Consider the following 9,764-nt stretch of genomic DNA (forward strand, 5'->3'; position numbering starts at 1 on the left):
ACTGAATATCTTTTGATCTAATGATTGGATTTTTACGATCAAGCACATCTTTTTAGTTCGATAAGGGAGACCTCAAATATATTAATTAATTAGTGCAGACGACATATTAAGTTACGAAATCAGGCCCAAAAGCGTACTTTTTCTGAATAAACAGGCCATTTTTTCGACGGATTCGGATTTGTGATTCCCAAAATATACGGTTAACTTCAATCTGGGAAACATAGTCACAATAATTTCATCAGGAGAGCGATGCACAATTATAAATTTTCGTTTATCCAAATATAATTCCATGCAAAAAAGATCTTTTAGTAACTATTTATTAAATTTTATTACTTTATTTGATAATAGACAAAAAAATTTTAATTGTATAGTATAAAATTTTTTACATCCCTTTAAGGAGTGTAATCCACTCTGTTAACCAAACTTTAAAGAGTATATTTTCCAGATAGCGCTTACCCGATACATTTTTGGGATCATAAATCCGAATCTGCCAGAAAAAATACGATTAAATATACGATATATTAAATATTGTATTTAATATATATATAATTAATATATAAATATTGTATATAATAATAATTATATTAAATATATATTAAATATACGATAATATTAAATATACGATAAAAATATTCAGAGAAAATACGATTTTGTGTCTGATTTTGTAACTAAAATTATCGTCTGCACTAATTAACTAGCACATTTGAGATCCCCTCCTCGAACCATTAAGGATGAGACCTAGAACGCGAAAATCCGATTACTAGATCAAAAGTTATTGGGGGTGGTCCGTTTATATTTTTGCGCACAGAGACACATAAATGAAAAAGTTCTTTAATAATGTACGTGTTCTTCACTAATACGAATTTATTAACGAAGAATGCATTTCGTATTTTACGAAATACTAAGTGTTTAAATAAAGGTGATTTGAAGGAAAGATATATGCTGCATAAAAAATTTTCAGATGCTTCTAAAAACCTATAATTTGTTTTTAAAATCAAATCAATGAAAATTTATTTTTTAAAAAAATGAAAGAAATTAGAAACTAACATCTATTATTTAGGTCAAGACGCCTTTGAACTTAACGTTAAAATCAGTTAATAAAATTTCTTTTCCGACAACGACGTCATTCAGCAAAATCAAATAATATATTATTTATCCATTTACTAAAGGGCATTCGCTTTTCCTGTTTTTGATCTGGACGAATAACAAATGAGAAAAGTAAAACATTCAATAACTTCACTATCTTGGAATCCAAATACGTGACAGGTGAATAAATGTTCGATTCAAAGTTTCAACGATTTTCTTTTAGCTACGTCACGTTTTTCCAGTTTCTTTTCAAATTTGAATATTCCTGTAGAATTCGAACTGGATAAAAAAAAAAATTTGTAGTGGAATTCTAAGGAATGGGAACAAAATGTAATTATAATTTTATTTTTTTAAATTAAGGATAAAATGTTTAATCATTAAGCTTAGCAACATTTTTAAGAACGACTTCATCTCATTCAAATTTCGACCATTTTTCGACTAAATAGAGAACACAAATTTTAACTGAAGCTCTGTGCTGGAATGTTATACGACTTTCAAGTTTCCTGACTACGGCAAGACAATTTTAATCCATCGTCAAATTAATCGCGTGAGTTGTAATATCTGTTTACGAAAAAAGCTTTTTAATGTGTTGTTATTGTTGTTTCTAATGCTACTTGCCACGCTATCAGCAAGCCTACTTGATGAAACCAAGCGAACTTAAGGCAGAGGGTGCGTTTCCTGTTTTTCAATGGAGCCACACACGTCACAACCCGTTTTTCGGGCGAACCCATTCATACATCCATTCATTCATCTACGCATCGTATAATTTTGACTTGAAAGAGAGAACGATAAATCTCCAATTCAGTACCCCCAGAGGTTTAATTTGTTATAGGAACATGGTGGACTTTATGAACCGACAGATTTAACGTGCACCAGTCACCATTAATCACTCGGGGAGTCTCCAGCCGGCGGGGATCGATCTCACGACCTCTTGGACATGGGTCTAACGCCCTACCAACCAGACTGGTTATTTTAACTTTTTCTTGCTTTTTGTGTGATAAAAATAATATTTTTAAGATTGCCGTTATTCGGGAAAGAACCAATCTTCAAGCTTATGCATAATTGAGAATGCAAAGACCATTTTTTTTTTTTTAAATGTCAGTTTTATATTACCTTGTCGGGTTTTTATATTACAATTGGGTATTGAACATCAATACTCGCCGTATGAAACTGCTGATTTTCAATGTTAACGAATGAAAAATTTGACACAAGTAAACAGAAAAAAGTTATCTACAATTTTAAAATAATAATAATGATAAGTAAATAAATCATTGCTTTTCAATTAAATATATAAATAGATTTTTTTAATGTTAATTGGAATTTTAATAGTATTGATTGCATTTAATCTTACGTTATTTATTTGTGTAATCTTTTATTTTAATAATCGTCGTTGAACAGCCGACCCAATTTTTGGGTTTACGACTTCTAATGTTCAACTTCGTAGCCTTGTAATTTTGAACCCAATCCAGAAGACAAGGGAACTCCTGGATCATCAAGTATTGGGAGAAATTTTGTCATCGTGGAGGACTTTTTGATGGAACTAATCCGCATTTGCGTTACATAAAGAGGAAGACCACGAAAACCTCCCAAGGTAAGCTTGACGGCAAAGGGACTCTAACCCGTGATCCGTCTACCACTGAGGATATTTTACGCCAGCACTGTTGTCGGTGCAAGCCGGATGCGGATTCGTATCGACCAGTCACAGGTGGGATTCGAACCCGGTTCACTTCATTGGAGGGCAAACGCTCTATCCCCTGAGCACTGGTCCTATATATTAAATAAGTAATGCTCTGAAACGGTAAGATATTGTTTGATTAAAAACTTTATTCGCTTCAAAAATACACAAATTGAAGAAAAAAAAAACAGTCGACATGTTTCAAGCGTTCAAAAATCTCCTCGCTGAGTTGCCTCTCTAGGCCACTGTGGTTTTTCTTGTTCTGCTTTTCATTTTTTTTCCTCTCTCGGTTACTGTTGTTTTTCTAGTTTTTTTTTTCTTCATCTTTATTTTTCCAGTTTTCGTTGGCAACTTTAAAAGCTTTTTTTTTTTTCAAATCATTTTTGTTTCTTCTCATTCACGTCTGGCAAGTCTTGAAAATGTGCGCCTGTTTTCGAGAGCTTGAAACACGTCGACTGCTATTTCCCGTTTGTATACTTTTGAAGCGAATGAAGTTTTTAATCAAGTACAACTATCCTACATATTTATAATTTCGTTATTATATTTTTACGTTTGTCATTTCAAGTTCCATGGTGACAATCATACTTTTATGCCTTTTTATACACCTCGCGAACCACTTAGTGACGCAATCCATCATATGAGGAAAAAATATTTATAGAATGATATGTAATGTTGAACGCCAACAAAAATGTCATGCTATTTTTAGATTTTATATCTGATATAGTGTGCATCTATATCGGTTACAAATATTTCTATATCAATTCTACTTACATGAGCGACAAAAGCAATAATTTTGAATGGGTTTGGTTAATAACTATGCTATTAATTTCCTTATTTAAAAGGCATTTTTAATTTTGTATTTTGAGAAAAATATCGTGATATGATTGTTAATAAAAAGTGACGATATTTAAAAGAAGTCATAGTCAACAGTTCATATGAGTTATACATAATAAAAAGTTTTTGTCCCAATTACAAAGAGGGAATTAATAATTTGAATATTTTCTGAAACTATAACATATTCTTAATCAATAATGTAATAATATTAAGAATATTAGCGTAAGCAAATTGTTATGGCATATCCTTTCATACTATAATAAAAACAGACGTTTCCAACAGGTAGTGTAGGAAAATATGATTGTTGTGATGAAATTTTAAATGAATTTTACTATTAATAAATAAATAATAATGTAAGACTGTATGAAGGGGTTTTTTTTAACACGTATCAACCTTTTACTGAATTATTTGTATGTGTAATTATTTGTATGTGTAATTATTTTCAGCATAAATATTTTTCACAAATAATAAAAATTTTCCATGTTAAACTTTAATTAAAAAAATTTTATTATTATTTTTAAACAAAGACATTTTATAAATCAAAAATTAAATAAAAATTAAATTTTACTCAAACTGCATTTCAAATTTGGAACATCTCCACAGTGCTAATGTATACAATAATTGCCTCCCCAAAACCCTGCAATAAAAATAATAAAACTTTCTTTAGAACTACCGCAAAATAATGCATTTATGTCAAATGATTTCAAGAAGTTTCTCAGCGTAATAGATGCTCGGACAATTAATAAAGAAATTTTGTCCCAAAATTTTCTCGGAGAAGTGTTTGTTCAGTGAAATTATCATGATGGTAAAATTATCGTGTCGGCGAATTGATCGTGTCGGCGAAATGATCGTGTCGGCGAAATGATCGTGTTGGCGAAATGAACTGTCAGTCGAAATGAGCAAACCCTTTAAAAGCGGTGTAATATTAGTTTAAAGCAGCAATAAAATGTAGATTCTAAAATGTAAGTAAAATGTAGTTTTTTATTTATTTATTTATTTTTTAAATTATTATTTTTTTAAGAAAAATTCTAGCATTTTCACACAAAATACATTTTTATAAATTTTTAGATACATTATTGGATGCATTTTTAGCATAAAATTAAAGAGGGAAAAAAATTTACTTTTAAATGAAACTACTTATGATGAATTGTTACTATTGAAGTTACTCAGAGATAGAAGAAGATTTCAAATCATAGATAAAACAGATGAATCAATAATCACCAACAAAACAGAATTATTATCTGGGAAAGGGTATGCGAATGTTTATATACAACCAATTTTTATCTATCTAAAAACCTGGAACCTTGTGGCTCAGGGGATAGACCGCTCACCTCCTGCCCGGACTGCCCGGATTCGAATTTCAGCGATGGCTGGTCGATACGAATTCGACATCAGGCTCGCACCAGCTACACTGCTGACGTAAAATATCCTCAGTGATAGACGGATCATGGGTCAGACTCCCCTTACTGTCAGGCAAACCACGGACGTTTTCGTGGTATCCCTCTACACGTAACGCAGATGCAGCTCAGTTCCATCGAAAAGTCCTCCACGTAGGCAAATTTCCCCCCAATACTTGATCCAGGAGTTCCCTTGTCTTCTGGATTGGGTTCAAAATTAGAAGGCAACGGAGTTCAACATTATTGATTGTCGTAAACTCAAAAGTGGGTTGCCAGTTCAACGACGGTTATAAAGTTATCTAAAAATCTGAGGGATTTCTTTGAAGAAATTTAATGAATCTATAAGGGGGGAAAAAATTTTTTTTTTTTCATAAGCATGCTAAAATATATAAATTAATTAATAATTTGATTAAAATAAGCTTCCAAATTTAAAAGGAACTTAATTATTTAATAGTCTGTACAGCTTTATTAATTTTTAAAATGTTTATATTATCGATTTCAGTAAAATTATTGAAGTCCTATCCATTTAATTCGCATTCAGAAAATTCAACTGCTATATTGAGTTGTTATATATTATTTTTAATTTTATCATATCACCTTCCTCTGTATTACCCCCAAAAATTTTTTGCACCAACTAAAAAAAAATTCATACATGAAATGAACTGCGAATAACCATTTCTAGTAGCGCCATCTATGGAAATTATTGAGATCTTAAAATAAATGTCTCTAAATATTTATCTGAAGTTGCCCTTAAAATCGAAATGTAAGAATAAACATTTCCAGATTTTATTCAATAAAAAAATATTTATTCGCATTTTTTTAAAAAAGATCGTTTATGTTAACATATATAATCGTCAAAAAACCAATTATAAATTATTAGTTCATGTGAAGTTGACGTAAATTTGTTTTGATAAAATTGTAATAATTGGAATGCTTTTTCTTTGGAAGATTTATTCCTGCATCGATAAATGTAACAAAAATAACGTATTAAAGTATTTCATCATTTTTGGACATGATTTTATTTTTAAATAAGTACATTTTTAAGTAATGAATTGGTAAAATCACGAAAACAAATTAAAGTAAAGAAAAAAATAGAAAAAAATTTATACTTTTCTTCGTGAAGAGGGAAAAGAAGTTTTAAATTCTTGCTTACTTTCAATAATTATAAATTAATGTTAATCAATTAGAGTAGGAATTATCCACTAGATGGCAGCATCAAGTAACTTTCCAAATGGCGTGCTAATATTCGATTAGAAGGCCTTGAAAATGTGGTCAGCATGCGGTTTGATGTTCGTATCATATCAAATTTATATTTATAAAATTCTCAAACTGATTAGGCATAAAAATAGTGCTATTCTCTTTGGAGTTTGAGCTGAAGCTTTATCGAAAAATGGAAGTTTAAATGTGACACAATTTTGACACGTTGTCAATGGAACATTTTAGAAATTAATTCTAATGATTTTATATTGTGAAACCTACATTTTCTGAACATCAGTATTTTCTTGAAAAATCATACTTTAAATAAGTGTAAATTAATTCACTATGGAGTTAAAAAATAGCTTTATCTAAAAATGGTTATATAAAAAACAATTTATAAGTAAAGTTAAACTACGACTTAATTTTCATATCGAGGGAACAATTAAGAAATTAATTTCTCATATTTGCATCTGAAATCTGACTATTTTAGATATAAATATTTTATGCAAAGATGGTAATTCAAAAAGGGTGTCATTCACTTTATAATAGCACAGTACAGTTTTCTTAAAAAATGTGGTTGAATCTAAAATTTTCAAATTTTAGTTAAATAGTATGTCAATTTCAGACAGAGACACTTTAGAAATTAATCTGGCGAATTCGCTCTGCAAAACCTTCATTTTTATGGAATTACAAAAGTCATAACTTAAAAGTGTGCCATATACATATACTTGAGAATTTAGCCGTACCTTTCTGTTAAAATGGCAGCTGAAATCTCAAGCTTTAAAATAAAATGTAATTTAATTTTAAAGTAGCTAAGTACAAATTAGAGATGAACTTCACAATTTTTCATTTAGAAATCTGCTTTTTTTTTCTTTTTTCAATCTAGAGTTGAGCTTTAAATTTATCTGAAAATGCAACCAAAATTGCAAATTTTAGAAGAAAATTGGATTCAATTTTCAACGTAAAGTGAATAATTCAGAAATTTTGCATTCTCATATCTACTTTTTTTGTGCATCAAAATTTATTTCATGAATCATACTTAAAAGATGCTATTTATTCCACAGTTAAAGTCGTATTTTTATCTGAAAAGATCAGTCACAATTGCAAATATTACGTGAAAGTGTGTCTAAATTTTGGTATTATAAGTTAATTTCATAAATTTGTATCACGAAATTTATCTTCAATTAGGCATTTCCAAAAAGGAATCAATATTTTATTAGAGGATCATACTTAAATAGAGTGCCATTCACTTTAAAACTGAGTGGTAGTATTGCCTGAAAATATGTGTTTTAAGAGAAAGTGAGACTCAATTATGACATTATACGGCAATATTTAGAAATTATTTTAACAAATTTGCCTTGCGAAATCTACCTTTTTTGGGTAGCTGCAACTTGTCCGAAAATTGCGGATGAAAAGTTGGGTTCTTGGCGAAAGTGCCATTTGATATTATAAAGGACTATTTTAATTTAGAAATTATTTCAATACAGCAAAAACTACTTTTTGGGGGCATCAATATTTTTTACAAGAATAGAATTAGAATTTTTCTTTAGAATTAGACTTTAGAATTTTTCCACTCATTTTAAAGTTGAGCCGTAACTTTGTCTGAAAATTACAGATGAAAAGTTTGCTTCCAAGTGTGATTCAATTATGATTTTACAATAGACTATTTAAATTTCAACAAAAATGTTAAGAATTTGCATCGTGAAATGTACCTTTTTTATCCGTATAAGGATCGTTATTTAAAAGGGCGCCATTTCTTTTGGAGTTAAGTTGGTAATTTATTTGTTCGAAAACTGAAGCATAGCTGAAACAAAAATTCTTCAGTGAAATTTGATTAAGTATCGAGGTTTTTAAGGACATTTTTGATATTAATCTCAAATTTACATAGCGGAACTAACTTCCTTTAGACATTAACATTTTGTGCATACGTCATACTTTATTATGGGTGCCATTCGCTTTGGTGTTGAGATGAAACGTAAGCTGCTACAAATGTGACATATTGGTTCAAAGCACTCACCCAAAAGTATTCTCAAGATTTATACGTTGTTTATTAGAAAGTCAATCCACAACGGCTACGTTATTAATTTCAACCAAATACAGTGAATTCTCCAGGAAAAACCACCTCTATGTAGATAACTCCTGTATTTACGACCACGTATGGGAGTTACAAAATTTTCTCCACAGACTTTGTGTGAACGTTTAGGAGAGACCATCAAAACGTCCCTCAGCGATCAGGCAAACCTCAGCACCAAATACGGAAAAAGACAAATATCAAAACAAAAAATATTAGCATAACGTTTTAGTTGATTAAAACATATCTATATTATATAAAACGCTAATACGTACGTATGTATGTATCAATAAAACCGATGATATTTCTTTTCTCGCGCTGGCAACAGTTTTCATTTTTAATTGATTGGATTCGGCGCGCAAGAGCACGTAGTGAGCAACCAGATAACATTAACCAGAGTGAGCATTATCAGGTTGTTCAATTCAGATTCATGCACTAAAAACATGACAATATTTAATTTAAACTCAATTAGGAATTAATTAATTAATTGAAGTGAGAATGCTTTAAAAGGCCGCTGTTGAATCGATATTTTTCTACTGGGAGCTACCTAAACGTCTAAAAAACGTCTAAGTGTTTGTATTGAATGCATTGAATTTTTTTTATATTTCGCGTTTATTTATGCATTGAATTTTCACGCTTTAAAATGCAGAATATTAGTGAAGCAATATTTGATAATTTATTTTGCTAATATGTTTCTTATTTAGCTAATATACTTTTTTAAAAGCCAATAAGAACATTGGTAGAATTCTTCTACATAAGTACAATACTGTGTCTTTGATGATAAAATACTATGTCTTTGATGATAATATATTATGTCTTTGTGCTAGAACATTGTGTTCATTGGCGAGCGAGCGCAGCGAGCCATGGTTCACGGTGTGTACCACATAGGATTGCGTAGCAATTCTCGGGGGTTGGCGAGCGTTAGCGAGCAGGGGGCGGAGCCTCCTAGTTCAAAATATTTGTGTAAGGCTATTATTAAGATAGGTCTTTTTGACGATCTCAGAAAGAGATCTACAACCTCATGCTGCAGTCAGAGTGTGCTCTAAAGACGATGCTATCAAAGATTTATTTTCACAGTTGGAAGTTAAACTAGAAAAAAAAAGTTATTTTATAGAAAAAAAACTAAGCACCTCAAACAAACAAACCTCTTCTCCTTTTTTTAAAATTAACTAATTTTCATGATATAAAATTGTATGCAAACTTAAATATAAAAACGTGATTACTAAAATAGTTCTATCATTTATGATTGGTAAATTTGTTTTTACACAAAATTATATTAGTAGGGATCATTTTAATTGAGGTAATTAAATTTAATGCGTCGAACCGGTTTTGCGACACCTACACAAGTGGCATTTCCATCCCAAGAAAAAAAACACACTCACTAAAATTAAAAAAATTTCGAAAAATCTTGTACCTTCGATAACATTTTGAAGTCAATGGAGGTAGCCCCTAAGCCAGGGATGGAGAACCAATGGCACGCGTGCCATTTATGGCACGCGACATA

This window comes from Parasteatoda tepidariorum, chromosome 6 (assembly GCF_982258835.1).
Source record: "Parasteatoda tepidariorum strain Cologne lab strain chromosome 6, Ptep-v5.0, whole genome shotgun sequence".
Lineage (NCBI taxonomy): Eukaryota > Metazoa > Arthropoda > Arachnida > Araneae > Theridiidae > Parasteatoda > Parasteatoda tepidariorum.